Source organism: Henckelia pumila, chromosome 3, assembly GCF_033568475.1.
Source record: "Henckelia pumila isolate YLH828 chromosome 3, ASM3356847v2, whole genome shotgun sequence".
Classification (NCBI taxonomy): Eukaryota; Viridiplantae; Streptophyta; class Magnoliopsida; order Lamiales; family Gesneriaceae; genus Henckelia; species Henckelia pumila.
In genome coordinates this window covers 80,647,134-80,669,588 of record NC_133122.1, presented here as the reverse complement: position 1 = coordinate 80,669,588, position 22,455 = coordinate 80,647,134, and the positions used below count along the sequence as shown (strand labels likewise).

The 22,455-nt window shown below is 41.0% G+C and overlaps 1 non-coding gene across 1 annotated transcript; it reads right to left on the bottom strand.

Annotated features, from left to right (window-relative positions):
• Positions 1-859: 859 nt before the first annotated feature.
• Positions 860-965, bottom strand: LOC140894110 (small nucleolar RNA R71). Its single transcript, XR_012153660.1, has one exon. It is a non-coding gene; the product is annotated as a small nucleolar RNA R71 (small nucleolar RNA).
• Positions 966-22,455: the final 21,490 nt, after the last annotated feature.

Below are 22,455 nucleotides of genomic sequence, written 5' to 3'. Positions count from 1 at the left end.
CTCTCGTGAACTCGTGGTTATTTAGTTTTATTTCTTGCAAATTTTAGTTTTATAAAAATCAAACCACTTTCGTAGCTCTACATAGAATTAGGATTTTATTAGTTGCAAATATTTGATATAATATCATTTATTCATTCTCCGTGGGATCGACTTGGACTTAATTCCTATACTATTACTTGACATCGTGCGCTTGCGAGCGAAAAACACGCAACAAGTTTTTGGCGCCGTTGCCGGGGAGTGAATTTTATTTGATTTATATTAAATTGTGCTAATTAGTCTTAATTTTGATTTAGAGCATTTTATTTTATTTTGTTGGTTCTAATTTTAAAATTTTTCCTGTCTATGCAGTTTATGCGAAAAAGCCAAAGTTACGACTCACTGCTCTTTGATCCGGAAATCGAGAAAACTGCTAAAGCTTTGAGAAAAGCTAGATGAGAAGAGTTGCAACTAATGGCTGAAGAAAGAGAAAGAGAAAGAGCTGTCAATAATGCTCCGGTGCCGATCAGAGATCACTTTCGACCGGTGATCAATGCTCATTATTCTGGGATACCTAGGCAAAATATCACAGCAAATAATTTTGAGTTGAAGCCAGCTCTGATTAATATGGTGCAGCAAAATCAGTTCAGGGGTGCAGCTACAGAAGATCCAAATTTTCACCTGCGTATTTTTCTGGAGATAGCTGACACGGTGAAGATTCATGGTGTTACTGAGGACACCATCAAACTACGATTGTTCCCATTCTCTCTTAGGGACAATGCTCGTAGTTGGTTGCAGTCTTTACCTCTTGGGAGTATCACCACATGGGAAGACATGGCATCTAAATTTCTGGCCAAGTACTTTCCGCCTGCTAAGTCGGCTCAGTTGAAAATAGAGATCACTACATTCAAACAGCATGATTTTGAGCAATTGTATGAAGCCTGGGAGCGGTACAAGGAATTGCTTAGGAAGTGTTCGAACCATAATTTTCCGGATTGGGAACAGATCGAATTATTATACAATGGTTTGAATGGGCCAACTCGTATTTCTGTGGATGCTACAGCTGGAGGTTCAATTTTTTCTAAATTTCCTGAGCAAGCTTATGAGATGCTCGAGCAAATGACCGTTAACAGTTATCAGTGGCCGAGTGAGAGATCTACAATAAGGAAGCCTGCTGGAATTCATGAGGTTGATGCATTCACTGCTTTGACTGCTCAGATGGCTATTTCTACACAGTTGGCTGCACTGACCAAAGGGAATCAAAGTTCTACTGAGACAGCATCACTGGCGACTGCCGTAAATTCTGCTGATGGATTTGAGAGTGTGGAGCAAGCTCAATATGTGAACAATAGGAATTACAACAACTATCGAGGTAATCCTGTACCCAATCAGTATCATCCTAGTTTGCGTAATCATGAGAACTTTTCCTATGCAAACAATAAGAATGTGTTGAATCCTCCACCGGGGTTCAATACTTAGAATGGTAAAGGTAAGGCATCGTTGGAAGATTTGGTGAGTAATTTCATTGCAGAATCATCCACAAGATTTAAGAGGAATGAGAATAGGCTTGATAGTATGGAGATGCATTTGACCAATGTGAGCGCTTCTATGAAAAATCTTGAAACACAAATTGGTCAACTGGCGAATGCATTGAATAATCAGCAGAGAGGTGTGTTTTCTAGCAATACTGAGATTAATCCAAGGGAGCAGTGCAAGGCTTTCATGCTTAGAAGTGGTAAAGAACTCGGGACTGATAACCCAAGGGCAGTGGTTGATGAGGAAGCTAAAGAGATTGTGGTAGAGTCTGAAAAATCTGATAGCCAAAATTCCAACAAGTCTGCAGTTGTGCCTGAGAAACCGCCTGTGCCAAAAGCTGTTTTGCCATATCCTCAGCGGTTCAAGAAGAAAGCATTGGATGAGAATTTTTCTAAGTTTCTTGACATCTTCAAGAAAATTCATATTAATATTCCATTCGCTGATGCATTGGAGCAGATGCCGCACTATGCTAAATTCATGAAGGATGTGATGGCGAGGAAGAGAAAGCTTGAAGAGTTTGAAACAGTGAAGTTAACAGAGGAGTGCAGCGCCATCTTACAAAAGAAACTGCCACAGAAATTGAAAGATCCAGGGAGTTTTACTATTCCTTGTATTATTGGTGGTGCGACTGTTAATAGGGCATTATGTGATTTAGGTGCAAGTATTAATTTAATGTCTTTGTCTATTTTTAGGTCGTTGGAGCTTGGCGAGGTGAAACCAACCACGATTACTCTGCAGTTGGCTGATCGTTCTCTTACTTATCCTAGAGGAGTTGTGGAAGATGTACTGGTAAAAGTAGATAAGTTTATTTTTCCTGCTGACTTTGTAGTGCTTGACATGGAAGAAGATCAAGATGTCTCTCTAATTTTAGGGAGACCATTCTTGGCAACTGGCAGAGCGTTAATTGGTGTGCAGGAGGGTGAACTAACTCTACGAGTTGGTGGTGATGCTGTCACCTTCAATATCTATAAAACCATGAAATAACAAGATGAGGTACATTCTTGTAATCGCATTGAGTCATCTGATTCTCATGAATATAACTTTTGTGCAGGAATGGAGTTGGAGGACGCATTGGCTAGGTGCTTGATTAATTCCATAAAACAAGTGGATGGTGATGATTGGGAACTTAGAGAGCAAATTCTTTCTCTTGAAAGTTTGCCAAAGGAAAAAGAAGGCAAAGACAAAATTGAAGCAGTGCCTGAGGAAGCCAGCAACGAGGTACCAGTTTGTACTCCTGAATTAAAAGAACTGCCTGGTCATTTATGTTATGCATTTTTGGGAGAAAATTCGACTAACCCGGTAATTATTTCATCTTCTCTTACTCATGATGAAAAGGAAAAATTATTAAGAGTTTTGAAAAAATTTAAATCTGCTTTGGGTTGGTCTATTTTTGATATCAAGGGAATAAGTCCCAATATTTGCATGCATAAGATTTTAATGGAGGAGTCGTATAGTCGGTATGTTGATCATCAAAGGAGGTTAAATCCTGCGATGAAAGAAGTGGTGAAAGCTGAGGTGTTGAAATTATTGAATGCTGGTATAATTTATGCTATATCTGATAGTTCTTGGGTGTCACTAGTATAGGTTGTGCCGAAAAAAGGAGGTATGACTGTGGTAAAAAAATGAGAAAAACGAGTTGATCTTGACTCGTACTGTTACTGGTTGGAGAGTTTGCATTGATTATAGAAGGTTGAATAAGGCTACTAGAAAAGATCATTTTCCTCTTCCTTTTATTGATCAGATGCTTGAAAGGTTGGCAGGTTATAAACATTACTGTTTTCTAGATGGTTATTCTGGATACAATCAAATTGCCATAGCGCCAGAAGATCAAGAGAAAACAACTTTCACATGTCCATATGGTACTTATGCTTTTAGGAGAATGCCATTTGGTTTGTGTAATGCACCGGCTACTTTTCAGCGGTGCATGATGGCAATTTTTTCTGACATGGTGGAAGAAGTCATGGAAATTTTTATGGATGATTTTTCTGTGTTTGGGTCTTCGTTTGATCATTGTTTGCACAATCTGACCCTTGTTTTGCAGCATTGTCAAGAGAAAAATCTAGTGCTTAACTGGGAAAAATGTCACTTCATGGTGCAAGAAGGCATCGTACTTGGGCATAAAGTGTCATCTAATGGGCTTGAGATGGATCGAGCAAAAGTGGTTGCGATTGAAAACCTTCCACCGCCAAATAATGTGAAAGCCATTAGAAGTTTCTTGGGACACGCCGGGTTTTATCGTCGCTTTATTAGAGATTTTTCTAAAATTACTAAGCCTTTGTGTAATTTATTAGAAAAAGATACATCTTTTATTTTTTATGATGCGTGTTTGCAGGCATTCACAAAGATCAAGGAGGCATTAATTTCTGCGCCTATTATGATTGTGCCTGACTGGAAGGAGCCGTTTGAAGTAATGTGTGATGCCAGCGATTATGCTGTAGGAGCAGTTTTGGGGCAAAGAAAGGACAAGATGTTTCGGGCAATTTACTATGCCAGCCGCACTCTTGACGGAGCACAACAGAATTACACTACTACTGAAAAAGAGATGCTGGCTGTGGTGTTCTCCTTCGACAAATTCAGGTCATATCTCATTGGCTCTAGAGTAATTGTTTACACTGACCATGCAGCTATTCGATATCTGTTTGCCAAGAAGGATGCCAAGCCGAGATTGATTCGGTGGATACTCTTACTACAAGAGTTTGATTTCGAAATTAGAGACAAGAAAGGGAGTGAAAATTTAGTAGCGGATCATCTGTCTCGCTTGGAGTTGGAAGGAAAAGTTGAACATGAACTCATCAAGGAACAATTTCCTGATGAGCATCTCTTTGAGGTAAATTCTAAACTTCCTTGGTTTGCTGACTTTGCTAATTTTCTTTCTTGTGGTGTTTTGCCTCCAGATCTTAATCATCACCAAAGGAAGAAATTTTTCCATGATGTCAAATTTTATTTGTGGGATGATCCGTTTGTCTATAAGAAGTGTTCGGACCAAGTGATAAGGAGATGTGTAAATGAAGCTGAATCCAAAGAAATTCTTGAACAATGTCATTCTGCACCGTATGGTGGTCACTTTGGAGCCACACGGACAGCTGCCAAGTTTGTGCAGAAAAATATTTTCACGAGGCTTGGAACGCCAAGGGCTATAATCAGTGATGAAGGTACGCATTTTTGCAATAAAATCTTTAATTCATTACTGACAAAATTTGGTGTTAGGCATAAAGTGGCTTGTGCATACCATCCTCAAACAAATGGGCAAGCTGAAATATCCAACCGGGAAATTAAGCAAATTCTGGAAAAGACTGTCAACACGAACCGGAAGGATTGGGCAATCAAGTTAGATGATGCACTATGGGCATACCGGACCGCGTTCAAAACTCCTATTGGCATGTCTCCATACAGGTTGGTCTTTGGTAAAGCATGCCATCTGCCAGTGGAGTTAGAGCATCGAGCGTATTGGGCGGTGAAAAAGTTGAATTTTGATATGAAAGCTACTGGAGAAGAGCGATTGTTGCAGTTGCATGAGATTGAGGAGTTTCGTAATCATTCTTACGAAAATGTCAAGCTCTACAAAGAACAAACCAAAAAGTGGCATGACAAAATATTACTGAAGAGAGAGTTCGAGCCTGGACAACATGTATTATTATTTAACTCTCGTCTCCGCATATTTCCAGGTAAGTTGAAATCAAGATGGTCTGGTCCGTTCACCATGGTAAAAGTGCATTCCTATGGAGCCATTGAACTGAGCTGTCAAGATGGTCAGACATTCCAAGTCAATGGGCAGAGGTTGAAACATTATTTTGGCAATGAAGTGCGGAACATGGAGAAAGTTGCTTTGATAGACCCTACATAAACACTCCAGAAAAGTCGGGCTGACGACGTTAAACCAAGCGCTCTTTGGGAGGCAACCCAAATTTTTAAATTTTGTTTTATTTTATTTTTTTTAGTTACTTTTATTGAATTTCAGTTATTTTATTAATTTTGGTCCTAATTCGGAGTTTTATTGCAGGTTCTTTTCTTCACAAAAATCACATTTTGGAGTATGAAATTCGAGAATATAGCGCTCCAGCGCTCTCCATACGGCGCTCCAGCGCTGTTCTTACGTTGGATTTTTTTTAGAAAAGTCGAGGATTTAGCGCTCCAGCTCTATCTTCCAGGTGCTCCAGCGCTAGTATGTGAGTTCCAAAGTCGAAGATTTAGCGCTCCAGCGCCCTCCATATAGCGCTCCAGCGCTGTTTTGTATAATCAAGGTCGAAGGTTTAGCGCCCCAGCGCTTCAATTATAGCGCTCCAGCGCTCTCTCAGAAAATAATCGGGCGCTCCAGCGCAACTAATATAGCGCTCCAGCGCTATCACGAAAATTTTGAAAAATAAAAGGGGATCTCAGGTTTTATTCATCAAATCTTCATACTTCCCAGCCTTGTTTGCCGCCTCCACGCAACCCGCCCCTGCAAATCGAAAAAAATTCCCACCTGAAAATCTCGGTTACACCATCAATCACACATATTCATCCTTTCATAGCACTTGTTTGAATTTTAGTCATCCGGGTTCCAATATTTTCGCAGCTATGGTTCTTCAAGTTTGGGGGGTTTCAATCAATCCTCTATCGCATCGTTGGTTCGACTTCACGGAAGGATCGCGAGTTTATCTTCTATAATTTCCAGAATCGTTGCTATCCAACCGAGGTATTGTGAATTTTTTTTTTTACACTGGGGATTAGAGATTGATTGATCGATTATTGAATTGGATTGAATTCATATCTTCTTGTTAATTCATTGGTGCTTATCAGACGTTTTTGTGGATGGTGTTGGAGATTTGTGAATCATACGGTTAATTGTGCCTATCTTGGGTTGTTAGAACTTCGAAGTATTATTGTTGGTTGTGCGGAGTAGTGAATTGTGTTGATTGGGTGAGGCTTGAATGCCATTGTTGGAAGTGGTTCATTGTTGTTCATTATTGTTTGGTTGAATTGTGATTAGAATATTGTAATGGCACCGAGAAAGAAACAAAAGCAGGGTGCATCTTCGTCCGGTACCTTCGATGCTCATCGGTTTTGGGATGAAGAGGCCGCCAATAATTATCCTCTCATGGTGAGCAAGAGCATGGTTAGAGAACGAGGTTTTGATCCTAATTCCCCTCTACCATTGTGGGATGTGCGACATGCAGCTCATGAGCAAAGATGGACGGGTTTTGTCCAACCTCCAGGTGATGCCGTGGTTTCATTAGTCCGGGAATTTTATGCCAATCTCAAATGCAAGCATGAGCAGTATCATGTTCTAGTGCGGGGAAAGAGGGTGGCTTTTGATGGACATTCTATTAACACCCTCTTCCATATGCCATCTCTTGATATGGATGACTATTCAGAGTTCCAGGCCGGCGAGGTAGACTATGATGAGATTCTAGCGACCCTGTGTGAGGAAGGGGCGCAGTGGAAGATGAAAGATGACAAGGCGGGGCATTTTCCGTCTGGGAAAATGAAGCAAGACGCGAGGTCTTGGTTTTTCTTGGTGGCTGCTCATGTTTTGCCCACAGGTCACACTTCTGAGGTGACGAAGAAACGGGCTGTCCTGACTTACTGTATCGTCACTGGGAAGACGATAAACTTGGGAAATATCATTCAGGAATCCATTCTTGCTGCAGTTAGGGGGGCAACTACTGGAGGATTGTCGCACCCATCATTGATCACTGCGCTTTGTGCACATGCTGGAATTACATGGGGTATAGATGAAGAGCTTTTTAAGGTCCAAGGACCTATTACTAGGACTACACGAGAGCATATACCACTCCTTCCGCGACCAGCAGCGCCTCGGGATCGCCCTGCGAGTAGCAGCCAGCCACCACCACTACCACTTACTGGAGCGTATGAGCATTTTGATGAGCGATTGACGCGAGTGGAGCAGCGGCTAGACCTTCATTGTCTTCGGACTTATATTTTCATGGATTATATGGTGGATTTCAAGACGACTATAGCCCAGCGCTTTCCTGGCTCCAGTGAGGATCCGCAGTTTCCCCCACCTCCTACTTGGCTCCCTCGGGATGACGACATGGACGATGACCACTGATGGTCATTTTCGTAGGTATGTGTTTGTTCCTTGTTTTTATTGATATTGCACATTGAGGGAAATGCACATATCTGAGTTTGGGGGGATGTTGTTTGTTGTTTTAGATGAGTTTTGTTGAGCTGTTTGTTGAATGGATTGTTGTTGAAGATGAAGAGAAGTTGAGTTGCGAGTTTGATGGATTGTTGCATACTAAATTAGTCACTAGTTCCTGCATCTGTGTTTTTAGTTTTATCGTTCGTATTATGTTTTTGCTTGTTTTGTTTTGTGTCAGTTTTATTTTATTTTTATTTTTTTTGTCTGTGTTCGTTTTTGTGGTTGTTTATTTGAGAAAACAAAAACAAAAATGTGAAAAAAAAAATGAAAATGAAAATATAATCTAGTGTTTGCGACATTGGATCTTGAGTTCTCATTTTTTCTGCACTATAGCCTTGATTGTCGATACTCCAGATAAGTAGAGAAAATTGTGTGGATTTTGTGAGAAGATTAGCTGATTTCATTCTTAACTTTGGCGATACATACTCGAAACTGAGGTAGATTTTTACAAACAGAGAAATGACTTTGGCAACTTTGTTTTTGAGCCTGCAAGCCTTTGATTTGTTAGTCTTTCATTTGTAGCCTTGCGAAAAAAAAATCCAAAACTGAAAGAAGGCCGAAAAGAAAAAGAAAAGCAAAAAAATCCAATTGGATGAAAAAGAAAAGATGAAAAAAGATGGAGAAAGTAAGGTGAGAGGAGGCATTGAAACTGGATTGAAATTCGAGTCCAAAGAAAATGCAAAAAGGTGTAGAATGTATGGAGTAGATGAGTCAGACAAATGTCTGACAATGCCCTGCAACTGATAAACCTAACCTACTCAATACCGCAGAAAATTATAAATATCCAATTCCCTTTACTTGAATCCTATATGCTTACATTGACTATGGATACTTCTCTGCTATAAAAAGTGCTTGCCTAAAATAACTACCTGATAAGCCCTGTTGATCTTTGGGAGTAACGGTTGAACTTGGTGGAGAGTGTGTTGAAACTACAGAGCGGGGTTAATGACTCTTTGAGGCTTACTGATTGCATGATTTGACCGAAAGTTAGGTGGGCAGACAAGATTGGCTAATCACACACACACGAGAACTCTTGAGAAAATTAGCTACATGGATTAATTGCTGAACATCTGAGGCCAGTTGGGTTAATAAGTTTTACGGCTTTCTTGTGTATTTTTAATTCCTTGTGTGTCTTAGTGTTTTGTTTGTTTTGCTCGGGACTAGCAAAAGTTCAAGTTTGGGGGGATTTGATAAGTGCAATTTTTGCACATATATTTTATATGAATTAGCTTGGCTTTTGTTGTGTTTTGAGCGATATTATGCATGTCTCTTGTTGTTTGTGTTGTTTGCAGGAATTTGAGTGTTATTCATTTTAGTTGGTCAAAATAAGTGAAAAAGAGGTGAAAAAGAGTTGAAGAAAAAAGAAATAAAAGTGCCCAGACTAGCGCCCCAGCGCTACAAGCCAAGAGCTCCAGCGCTACACGGAGTTTTCCGAAAGGTGAAAAGTCGAGGAAATAGCGCCCCAGCGCTACATATGCAGCACTCCAGCGCTGTTGGAAGAAAATGACGGGCGCTCCAGCGCCAAAGTATAGCGCTCCAGCGCTGCGCAGTGTCCATAATTTTGGAAAGCCTTGATCGAGTTTAAAAAGGAATTTATGGCTTATTCTGAAGAGATACGAGGGTTTAGAGAGTTTTCCATAGCATAAGACAGCGATTGAGAGTTTTGGATTGCACAAGAGCTCGAGATTCCGGTACGAAGACTGAAGACGGCGGCATCCGGCGACGGAGAAGCTTCATTCTAATTCGTTCTAGTTTCTCTTTGAACTCTATTTTTCTTAGTTTATGGATTGTTGGAAAAACATGAGTTATTTGATTTTGAATTGCGTTATGAACTAATTTCTTAGTCTAGAGGTAGACGGATCTTGACTGGAAACCATGATTGACATATTTTGATTTATATATTTAAATTTCTTCGCATAGTTTTTTTTTTTTCCTGATCTTAATGCTTTCAATTTACTGGCCATAGATTGAATGATATTTTATTTAGAATCTATCACTCGAGAGAGGAGATTTTGAATACGACATAGGAAAATACATCTATGGTGTTTATACTGTTCGAGAGGCATATAACTCCATAGAAGTCATTAGAAGAATTCTTGTGCTTTTTACCGGATTTAATAATTGAACTTTGATAGAGATATTGAGTTTGTTATTGAATACGAATTTCTGCTTGACACTCGAGAGAGGTAGTAGAAAATAATAGGGATTCTTGGCTAATAAATTAGAAGAATTGATAATTGAACAATCATTAGAAATAAATTGTGGTGGACAGTCAAGTGAAGTCGAACCTCTAGCATTTATAGCTTATTGAATTTTTCTCTCGTGAACTCGTGGTTATTTAGTTTTATTTCTTGCAAATTTTAGTTTTATAAAAATCAAACCACTTTCGTAGCTCTACATAGAATTAGGATTTTATTAGTTGCAAATATTTGATATAATATCATTTATTCATTCTCCGTGGGATCGACTTGGACTTAATTCCTATATTATTACTTGACATCGTGTGCCGAAAAACACGCAACAACTCTCCATAGAATTTAGCACAACGTCCATACTGACCACATGTGTCTCCAAGCTGTCAAGGCGAGACTCAGTCCTCTCCATCCTCTTACTCGATTCCTACACAAAAGTACTAACCACATCTTCCAAAGAAGGCTTACCCTCATCCTTGTTTGTATTGAACCCCGAAGGAGGATTCAACACATTTTTGTTGTTAGCATAAGAAAAATTTTCATGATTACGCAAGCTAGGATGGTAAGTATTAGGAACAAGGTTACCTCGATAGCCTCCATAACCTCTTTGATTGATGTACTGAGCTTGTTCATGAGGATGAGATTCCTCGATGACAACCTGCACACTTGTTGGATCTGCGACACTCACCTTGTTCAATGCAGCGACTTGCATAGTTAGTGCAGATAATTGTGCGGTTATTGAGGTCAGAGGATCCATTTCATACATCGCTTTCTTGACTCCCATACGTTCATATGGCCATTGATAACTATTGATATATCGTCATTTGTTCCAGCATATCATAGGCCTGAATGGGGTCCTTTGAAAAGATTGTTCCCCCAGCTGCAGAATCCACTGAAATCCTTGTAGGCGTGTTCAAACCATTGTCTAAATGCTCGATTTCTTCCCAATATGCAAAATTATGGTTAAGAACGTCTAAGTAAATCATTATACCTTTCCCACGCCTCATAGACTTGCTCAGAATCCATCTGTATGAAAGTGCTTATTTCTATCTTCAGTTGAGTGGATTTGGCCGGTTGAAAGTATTTTGCAAGAAACTTGACTGTCATTTCCTCCCAAGTAGTTATTCTATCCAATGGCAGTGATTGTAGCCAACTCCTAGCCTGGTCCCTGAGAGAAAAAGGAAATAACCGTAAGCGAATAATATCCTCAGGAAAACCGTTCATCTTAACCGTATCAGTAATCACAAAGAAGGTCCGCAGGTGTAGATGAGGATTAGCAGTTGCACTCCCATTAAACTGGTTCTGTTGAACCATGTTGATCAACGCCGGCTTCAGTTCAAAGTTGTTTGAATTTATCGTCCTTCGAGCGATTCCAGAATAGTAAGTCTGGATCGTCGGCCGGAAGTGATCTCTTATTGGCACCAAGGGAGCTTGATTTTTTTCAGCCATATTTTGTTTTTCTTCTCTTCTAGCTCTTCTCAAAGCACGTGCAGTTCGTTCGATCTCCGGATCAAAAAGTAAAGAATTCGCGCATTGATATCGTCGCATAAACTACAATTAAGAATAACAAGAAATCAATCAGTAACTTAAAATAAAATTAAAAAAATTCTAAATTAAAATCTATACTAATTGGTAACAAGACTAAAATAAATTCAAAAATTTACTCCCCGGCAACGGCGCCAAAAACTTGTTGCGTAATTTTGTGCCTGCAAGTGCACGGTGTCAAGTTTTAATAAAGTGATGAATAGAGTGTCGATCCCACGAGGAGTAATGTGAGAATTATTTAGTGCTTGTACTTAAAATAGTCTAAAATTTATCTAGAAAATTAAATAAATAGTTTTGGTTTTCAACTTAAATAAATTCAGAAAATTTTTGCAAAGCTCTCACACAACTTTAGAAAAATATCAATGAGAGAAAATGTTCTATGTAGTGACCCTTACCGAGATCACCTACTAATCAAAAACATAAGCATGCAACTAACTTAATTAAAAAATAACCAGAATTAAAGTGCGGAAGCAATAAATATTATACAATCCCAAAAAAAGGAATCTGCAAATACCCAAATAGTTATACAACCAAATCGAATACTGTATCAACCCAATACAATAAATCCCTAAGCGAAGCTCCAGCTGGCCATCCACTGCCTAGCCCCTCTTGGTTCCACCCGCCTCATCCAATCGCAAACTTGCCCCATGGAATAGGGTGTCCAGATACACAAAGTACGAGACGTGAGCATAAAACGCTCAGCACGAGAGTATGAGTATACATGCATGCAAGTGTATCGTCTACTGACTAGAGGTCAAGAATCGGATGACAAAGACAGACCGAGCCCTGGTATGTAGAACGTTGTGCCGTCGCTTCAGTAGGTGGCTCCTATACCGAAAACCAGTGGATACTCCGGACCCAAATCGATGGAAGTCCATCCACTAACAGGATAGGGTAAAACCCTACTAACAAACATCTCAAAATAGATAGCTCAAGATGAAAATGTATGCAGCATATAATCATTTCATATAAATCATGCAGTCACATAATACATGCATACTAAGTCAGGATATCTCGAACAGTACTTTCGTACCTCAAATACTAGGCAAGCTCTACCAGCTCTAAGTCCACGCCTATAATCCGCACTACACTGCCAAATGATACTAATATCATTATAGTGCTCTAAAAGCCTTAACTAAGTTATTGCATACTCCTAAATATTTTTAGGAAGCAAAAGCTATACATGCGTCCGTCGTCAGCCCGTTGTTGTCGCTTGCCTCAAAACTAGGCCACATCTCCGCTACGACGCCTGGATCTCTATGCCACTTCTGGATTCCCAATGGGACGCTTAGAACGCCCTAGATCTAAGCTGCAAGACTAAGGAATCGAGAGAAGAGAGGTGATTGGTGCATCTGAAAATGAATCTCGGCACCCCTATTTATAGACGGAGTTCGGGCCGTCCGAACTGGCTTCGGAGCCTCCGTACACGTTCGGACCGTCCGAACTCGGCTTCGGGGCATCCGAAGTCCCATCAATGAGTCAGCAATGAAGTCATCTTGCTGACGTAAGCAATGACATAATACTGAACTCCGATCGGGCCGTCCGAACCTGTCGACGGAGCGTCCGAACACGTTCGGATCCTCCGATCCTGGCTTCGGATCGTCCGATCACGTTCGGAGCCTCCGATCTTCCCTTCGGAGCGTCCAAACTCAAGGTTCCTAATTGCGATTAGTTCTTTAATCTCTTGATTTGGTTACGGGCTACTACATTCTCCCTCACTTAAGATATTTTTTCCTCGAAATCAGATCTTAAGTACTGAAAGCGAAACAACATGAAGAAACATCTTTATTCAAATTAAACGTTTACAGAGTTCACAACTGGATACAACTTGAAAACCAAAATCAAAATAACTCAGGATGTTCTAAACGCATCCTGATCTCAAGCTTCCAAGTGGCTTCTTCAGTGCCTCGGCATTGCCACTGAACTAAAACCAGAGGAATAACTTTGTTACGCAAGACTTTTTCCTTACAATCCAGGATACGAATAGGTCTCTCTAAAGTCAAATCCGTATCCACCTGAACTTCAGACGGCTGCAGAATATGAGACAGATCTGCGACATATCGTCGCAACAGAGATACATGGAACACGTCATGAATACTAGATAGATACGGTGGAAAAGCTAGCCGATACGCTAAATCGTCAATGCTCTCCAAGATCTCAAACGAACCGATAAACCTGGGAGACAACTTGCCCTTGAGGCCAAATCTGAGAATACTGCGGCAAGGTGAAACTCTCAGAAACACTTTCTCTCCAACATCAAACTGCAAAGGTCTACTCTTAGTATTACCATAGCTGGCCAAACGATCCTGTGCAGTCTTAATCCGTTTCTTGATATGATCAACAACATCTGCTGCCTGCTAGACTAACTCCGGTCCCTCAGCCTGTCTCTCCCCCACTTCTTCCCAGAAGAGTGGAGTACGACAACGTCGCCCGTACAACGCCTCAAAAGGTTCCATCCCAATGCTACTATGATAGCTGTTGTTGTACGCGAACTCAATCAATGGCAAATGATCCTGCCAGGCTAAACCAAAATCCATAGTGCAAGCTCGAAGCATATCCTCCAAAGTACGGATAGTACGCTCTAACTGTCCATCTATCTCCGGATGATAGGCAGTACTCAAACTGAGAGTTGTGTCCATCGCACGCTGAACACTCCCCCAGAACCTAGAAGTTGGGGTCTCGATCGCTGACAATGCTCACAAGCACTCCATGAAGTCGAACGATCTCCTGAATGTACAACCGAGCCATACGATCTGCAGAGTACTCTTGGCTATAGGCAATGAAATGCGCTGACTTGGTGAGTCGGTCCACCACAACCCAGATAGCATCACAATTCCTTGAGGATACCGGCAAATGGGTCACAAAATCCATCGTGATAAGCTCCCATTTCCACTCAGGAATAGGCATACTGTGAAGCAAACCTCCAGGTCGTTGGTGCTCTGCCTTGACCTGCTGACACACCAAGCATTTTGAAACATACTGATACACGCTTCGTTTCATTCCCTTCAACAAAAACCGAGTACGTAGATCCTTGAACATCTTGTTGCTCCACGGGTGAATACTCAACTTAGTGCGATGTGCCTGAGACAAGATCTCCTCTCGCAATTCTTCATCCTTCAGAATTACAAGTCTCCCACACAAACACAGAAATCTATCTGACTGATAGTTAAATCCAGACGTGCTACCCTCGTTGGCTAGACGAGCCAAATGCTGGGTCTTCAAATCAGACATCTGAGCATCCCAAATCCGCGAATACAGGGCTGGCTCGGATAATATCGCAAACATCTGGATACTCTGCATACCTTTCTTATGCTTGAAGGTATACCCTGAAGAACAATAATCTCCAATCGCACTAGACATCGAACAAGTCTGAAGTGCGGATAGTCGCACCTTGCGAATCAAGGCATCAGCAGTGAGATTAGCAGCTCTCGGATGGTACTTAATCTCGCAATCATAGTCCTTAAGCAAGTCCATCCAACGTCTCTGCCTCATGTTCAATTCCACCTGAGTGAAAAAATACTTGAGACTCTTGTGGTCAGTGAAGATCTCAAATTTCTCGCCATACAAATAATGACACCAGATCTTCGAAGCGAACACAATAGCTGCCAACTCCAAATCATGAACTGGATAATTGTCTTCGTGCAACTTCAATTGCCTAGAAGAGTATGCGATCACATGCCCATTCTGAGTCAGAACACAACCTAACCCCTGAAGAGAAGCACCTGTGTACACCACATACCCTCCAGATCCTGACGGTAATGCCAATACTGGCGCAGAAGTCAACCGCCGTCGAAGCTCACAAAAATTATCTTCGCACTCCGAGGACCATTCGAAATCAACACCCTTGCGGGTAAGCTGCGTCAGTGGTCGAGCTAGCTGTGAGAAGTTCAGAATGAAGCGACGATAATATCTTGCTAGACCCAGAAAACTACGGATCTCAGCAACCGTCATCGGACGCGACCAATTAAGCACAGACTCAATCTTGCTCGGATCAACAGAAATCCCCTCCCTGAATATAATATGGCCAAGAAAAACCACTTGATCAATCCAAAACTCACACTTACTCAAATTGGCGTACAACTGCTCATTCCGAAGAGTCTGCAGTACCAACCGCAAGTGAGAAACATGCTCGTCTGCATCACGCGAATACACCAAAAAGTCGTCAATGAAAACCACGACAAACTTATCCAGAAACTCCCTGAAAACGTGGTTCATCATATCCATAAATATAGTCGGCGCATTAGTCAAACCAAAAGGCATAACTAAAAACTCATAATGCCCATAGCGAGTACGAAATGCAGTCTTGGCTATGTCCTGGTCTCAGACTCTCATCTGATGATACCCAGATCTCAAGTCAATCTTGGAGTAAATCGAAGTACCCTGCAACTAATCAAACATATCATCTATACGAGGCAAAGGATACTTGTTCTTCACAGTAACTCGGTTCAGCTGCGGATAGTCAATGCACAACCACATAGACCCATCCTTCTTATTCACAAAAAGAACAGGAGCTCCCCAAGGAGATACACTAGGACAAATGTATCCTTTGTCCAAAAGATCCTGTAATTGATTCTTCAACTCTCACATCTCTGACAGAGCCAGACGATACGGTGCTCGAGAAATAGGCGAAGTATCTGGCATCAACTCTATGCCAAACTCGACTTCCCTAGCAGGAGGAAAACCCGGAATCTCATCTGGAAATACATCTGGGAATTCATTCAAAACCGGATAATCTCTATCCCGACGCCCTCAGCGGAAAAATCAACTGCATAGATGAGGTAACCTTCCCCGCCAGACTCTGGAGCTCGACAGGCTCTCAAAGCTGATACCAACGGCATCGGGGGTCGCGCTCCCTCACCATATAAAAACCAGCTATCACTCCAATCCGGATGAAAGCATACTAATTTCTGATAGCAGTCCACTGAAGCTCGATAGGTAGTCAATATGTCAATCCCCAGAATACAATCGAAGTCATCCATCACAAGAACCATGAGATTCGCTATCAGTATGTTCCCTTCGAACTCTAAAGGGCAACTCATCACTAGACGTTTAGCCAAAGCAGATTGACCCGTTGGAGTAGAAACAGAAACTACTATTTCTAGTGCAATGCATGGTAACTTATGCCTCTTAACAAAACGTGCAGAAATGAAGGAATGAGATGCACCAGTGTCAATGAGTAAAAGAGCAGGTATGCCATATAACAGAAATTTACCTGCAATGACCTTCTCATTCTCCTCCACTGCCTGATCATGCCTCAAGGCAAACACCTGGCCAGAAGTCCGTGGCTTCAAGTGAGAACTCCCAGCAGACTGTCCCTGTGACCTCTGCTAAACGGTAGCCTGAGAATCTGATCCTGAACCAGAACCTGAACCGCCTCCCCCAGCTAATGGACAATCCCTCCGGAGATGACCAACCTCTCCACATCGAAAAAATGCTCCAGAAGCTTTACGACATTTGTCTGTCGGATGGTTCTTCCCACAATGGTCGCACTTCTCCTTCTTCCCAAAACGTACAACACCACCGAAACTAGAGGAAGAAGAAGTAAATCCGGACTTCTTGAAAGACTGAGCACGAGGACCCAAAGAACTCGCAGGTCTAGACTGAGAGAAAGACCTGTTACGTCGAACACTATCCTTCGCCTGGTGACAACGGCTCACCAAACCCTCATAGGTCAAATCATCACCGACCGCCACCCTGTCATGAATCTCCGGGTTAAGACCCTAAAGGAACAGATTTTACTTCATCTTGGAACTATCAGCAATCTCGGGGCAATAGGACAACAGATCAAAGAACTTCTGTTGATACTCGTCAATCGTCATAGATCTCTGATGTAAACTCAGTAACTCACCCGCCTTCGCCTGACGGAGTGCGGGAGGAAAGTACAACTTCTGAAAAGCTGTGCGAAACTCGGCCCAAGTAGCAACTCCTCTTGCCACCACGAAGGGTGCAGAAGTGAATCACCACCACTTACGGGCTCGCCCATCCAGAAGATAACCAAGTGTCTCCATCTTCTGCTCCTCAGTACAGTGAAATGTCTAAAAACAAGTCTCCAAGCGATCTAGTCAGTTCTCTGCATCCTTCGGAGTCTCGCCTCCGACCAAGGGCTTAGGACCCATCTGTTGTTGGAAAACCGTGTTCAGATCAATTGAATCGATACCCGGTGCAGCGGAAGTTTAAAAATTTTATTTTTCTTTGATATGAAACAATTTCATATCATGGTTATCAAAACGTTTAACGATTAAATCACACAAGTAAAATAAATAATAATTAATTAAATATTTTACCTCCAATCTCGAAGCGAGATTATGGACACCAACAGAATTTAATCTGCTCTTCTTGTATATCCCGGGAACCGATGGCGTCACGATCAATCACCGGAATAAGGTCCACGAACAGAAAACAAAAACCCTCTGATTGACTGCACTAGAAATCAATCAGAAGTTTTGCGTAGAGAATAAACAGATATGATCTGTTAATTCAGAATTGTAATTTTTCACAAAAATCACAAGTCTGAATTTTCTCCGGGAGGGACAAGGACTTCGAAAAACCCTTAGAATATTTAGAGTGTAATTTCGAAAATTATAAGACACAAAGTGTTTGATTTTCGAACCCAACACCTCTATTTATAGATAATTTCTAGTTATAATTGTATCAGGACTCTAACTCCTTAAAGCCCACAATCCATAACTCAAGCCCAACAAGCCAAGACCGTTGTTATAGAAATTAATATAAAATCCATCGTGACTCCGATTGATAAACTGATTTCACCAATGTGCACAGAAACCATTTCTGCATCTTTTAGAGTCAAGAGAATTTTTCTGAATCCGAATTCAGTGATTTCAAAAAATGTCCATCACTATGTCATTTTAGGAAATTTCACTCCCTTTAGTTGAGAAATCCAATTTCTCTTTCATTAAATTTAACTCTTTAAATTTAACTATCTCTACGGGGTTTTAGTAATCCATTACTTGTGTAACCCTCAATGGTTCAGGAATACAGCTAGCCGTGGGCTCACAACTCCTTGTGACTCGGAACAACAATTTCCGACTTACCCATCGAATCATGGTAAGAGCGCCTAGCAACATCGCCCCATGATTCCCTAGGTATTACTGATAGTGCCTGCAAGAACCAGTAGATTTTGGTTAGCGTACAGTACGGTCCCTTCATCCATATATCACGATCGAATCAACAACCATTGGTATATCGAGAGTCGTTCGAGATTCGATAACTATGCATTACATCTTGGAGATCAAATAGTGACATCGCATGAGTTACTAGGATAACCAATTAACCTAAAACACATCATGTACTCTGGCCAGAGATTCGTCGCACTAATATCTCCTCAGATCGCATAGGATATCCATACTCACAAGTATGTGGTGAATCCTTGACAACAAAGCATCGACTCCTATATGTGTCATAACTGTACCCAATCCCGACACCTGATGACCCCAATAGAGTCGGTAAACGAGTCAAAGTACAGTACTAGCATATAGAGTCTCAATGATGTTTCAAGTAATAAGGACTAATGGTGTACAACCAAAACCGCGGACTTTATCCACTTGATAAGTGATAACCACTTGGAAAGTCCGAATAGGGTAGTTCGATCATTCATCATATGAATATCCATTTGCATGCTTTGAACATCTCTATGTTTCATACCAATGAAACGTGGTACTCGGCATCGCAAATGCTAGTCTCAATCTCGAGCGATCCTTATCCTTATTTACGGACGGCTCAATTGACTAGGAACAGTTTAGAATATACAGTGACTATAAGATGTGTTTCATGATAGCCATCCCCATGTGCTACCACATCGTACATACACTATAGTATAATCAAGGTCTTTATCAAAACAACAATATTATATCATCATATAACAATATGAAGAAAGATAAAGTCAATACCATTATAAAAGTGTAAATTATATTAAACAAAATATTGTTTTACATAGAGTCATAAAAGCCCTTAGCCACAAGTTGGCTAACCGGGCACCCACTCTTTTAATCTCCCACTTGCCCTAAAGCCAACTAGTCATACTACGTAATCCCATTGCTTCGCGATGTTTGTCAAACAATGGTCCTGGCAAGGGCTTAGTAAGCGGATCAGCGATATTGTCTGTAGAGGCCACTCTCTTGACACTGATGTCTCCTCTTTTCACGATCTCCCGGATGATGTGGTATTTCCTCAGTATGTGTTTGGATCTTTGATGAGACCTTGGTTCCTTTGCCTGAGCAACGGAACCAGTGTTGTCGCAGTACACCGGGACTGGACCAACAGATTCTGGAATCACACCCAACTCTTGGATGAATTTCCTCATCCAAACCGCCTCTTTAGCAGCAGCTGATGCTGCAATGTATTCTGCCTCAGTGGTGGAATCCGCTGTGGTGTCTTGCTTGGAACTCTTCCAAGAGACAGCACCGCCATTGAGCACGAATACAAATCCAGAGGTTGATTTCGAGTCATCCACGTCACTTTGGAAGCTAGAGTCGGTGTAGCCTTCCAACTTCAATTCTCTTCCACCATAAACCATGAATATATTCTTAGTTCTTCTCAAGTACTTAAGAATATCCTTCACGGCTTTCCAATTCATTTGACCTGGATTGGCTTGATATCTGCTCATGACGCTCAGAGCATAGGCCACATCCGGTCTAGTAGATATCATCCCATACATGATACTACCTATGGCTGACGCATATGGTATATGTGTCATTTTCTCTATCTCTTCGTCAGTCTTGGGACACATAGACTTGGATAGAGAAACTCCATGACACATAGGTAGATGTCCTCTCTTGGACTCATCCATTGAAAACCTTTTCAATATAGTGTCGATGTAGGTTGCTTGAGTGAGTCCTATCATTCTCTTAGATCTATCTCTATAGATCTGTATCCCTAGAATATAGGATGCCTCACCCAAATCCTTCATCGAGAATCTACCTGATAACCATATCTTTGTTGACTGCAACATCCCTACGTCATTCCCAATGAGTAGGATGTCATCAACATAAAGTACTAAGAATGTTACCGCATCCTTAACTACTTTCTTGTACACGCATGGTTCCTCCGGGTTCTTGATGAAACCAAAATCCTTTATTGTTTCATCAAATTTCTGGTTCCAACTTCTTGATGCTTGTTTTATACCATAAATTGATCTATGAAGCTTGCATACCTTATGCTCGCTTCCCATGGAGGTGAATCCTTCAGGCTGCATCATATAGATTTTTTCCTTAATGTTTCCATTAAGAAATGCAGTCTTCACATCCATTTGCCATATCTCATAGTCATACCATGCTGCTATGGCAATTAGGATTCTTATGGGCTTGAACATTGTGACTGGTGAAAAGGTTTCATCATAGTCAACTCCTTGTCTTTGAGTATAACCTTTTGCAACCAATCGTGCCTTATAGGTCAACACCTTGCCATCAGGCCCAAGTTTTCTTTTGTAAATCCATTTACATCCTATTGGAACAATTCCATCAGGAGGATCTACTAAAGACCAAACTTGGTTTGAATGCATCGAGTCTATTTCCGACTGCATTGCTTCAAGCCATAAATTAGAATCCGCATCAGAAATTGCTTCCTTGAAGTTTCTTGGATCACATCCAATATCGGGTTCACTTTGATCCCCTTCAAGAAGAAGACCATATCTAACAGGAGGCCTAGAAGTCCTCTCGGATCTTCTAGCAATAGGCGTGTCTTGTGATGATTCTTGAGGTGTAGGATCGTTAATTTGTATTTCGGGTTCTTCTCGAATTTCTTCGAGTTCCATCATCTTGCCTTTCTTATTCAATAAGAATTCCTTCTCCAAGAAGGTGGCATTCCTTGAAACAAACACCTTTGTTTCAGCAGGATGATAGAAATAATATCCGATTGAATTCTTCGGATACCCCACAAAATAACATAAGATGGATCGACTATCCAACTTATCTCCCACTAACTGCTTCACGTAAGCAGGACATCCCCAAATCCTCAAGTACGAATACTTAGGAGCTTTGCCATTCCATAACTCGTATGGTGTTTTATCTACTGCTTTAGTGTGAACGTTGTTCAACAACAAAACCGCCGTTTCAAGTGTGTAGCCCCAAAACGATGGTGGGAGCTCAGTGAAGCTCATCATGGATCGAACCATGTCCAACAAGGTTCTATTACGACGCTCCGAAACACCATTCAGCTATGGTGTCATAGGAGGAGTCCACTGAGAGAGAATCTCATTCTCTTTTAGATAGTCCAAAAACTCGGCACTTAAGTATTCTCCACCACGATCCGATCGAAGTGCCTTAATACTTTTGCCTAGTTTGTTTTCTACTTCAGCCTTGAATTCTTTGAACTTTTCAAATGTTTCAGACTTATATTTCATTAAATATAAATACCCATACCTTGAATAATCATCAGTAAAGGTAATGAAGTAGGTGTGGCCAAATTGAGTACAAATTCTAAATGGACCACAAACATCTGTATGGATCAAATCCAACAGATTTTGACTACGCTCAGGTTTCCTCTTGAATGGAGATTTAGTCATTTTTCCTTTCAGACAGGATTCACAAGTAGGTAGAGAGTTAATATCAGGCATATCAAACATTCCCTCTCCCACTAGCTTGTTCATCCTCCTTGAGGAAATATGACCTAGCCTAGAATGCCAAAGATTTGCCGGGTTTTGACTATCGCTTTTCCTTTTATTTGTTGTTACCGGTTTATCGACATAATTCATTGAAACGTCTTTTAATTTTAAGTTATATAGATCGTTTTCAAGTTGTCCATTTCCAATCAAACATTCATTCTTGTAAATATTGCAAATCCCATTCACAAAATTGCAAGAATAACCATCTCTATCAAGCATAGAAATAGAAATAATGTTTTTGACCAAATCCGGAACATACAAAACATCTCTCAAAAATAACTTAAAATTGTTTTGCAAAATTAAATAAATGTCTCCTATCTCTTTGGCTTCGACTCTTGAACCATTCCCGAGTCTCAGTTGGGTCTCACCCATCCTTAGCTTACGACTTCTTGTCATCACCTGCAAGTCATTGCAAATGTGAGATCCACATCCGGTATCCAATA